Below are 437 nucleotides of genomic sequence, written 5' to 3' on the forward strand. Positions count from 1 at the left end.
TACTAATTTTAAATTTATTTTAAAAATATATATTAAGAATAAAGTTAAACACGCTAATATATATATATGATAGTATTTAGGTGTGTTCAAACGTGTTCGAAGAATAATTTTTAATTTTTATTAAAATACAGATACAAACTCCGCCTATGTTATACATACGGTACATAGTCAGTCCCAAATTCAGATAAAGAGGGAGGCTTGTGTTGGCCTTCGACAGCCAACATAAAAACTTAGTCGAATTTTCATGACATGGATCAAAAACGTTATTGCACTAAAGTTAGGTCGTTGTCCAGAAGCAACAAGCTGTATGGTTCGCGTACAGTGTCAAATGAGCAAGAGCCGCTGCATCGGTGTCTGGGTGTAGTGTTAAATAAGTAAGACTTTCCGCGATTTCATGAAAGAACGAGCGTAAATAAGCTAGTTCACAAAGAAAAAGG

The sequence above is a fragment of the Arachis ipaensis genome, chromosome B08 (genome assembly GCF_000816755.2).
Source record: "Arachis ipaensis cultivar K30076 chromosome B08, Araip1.1, whole genome shotgun sequence".
Lineage (NCBI taxonomy): Eukaryota > Viridiplantae > Streptophyta > Magnoliopsida > Fabales > Fabaceae > Arachis > Arachis ipaensis.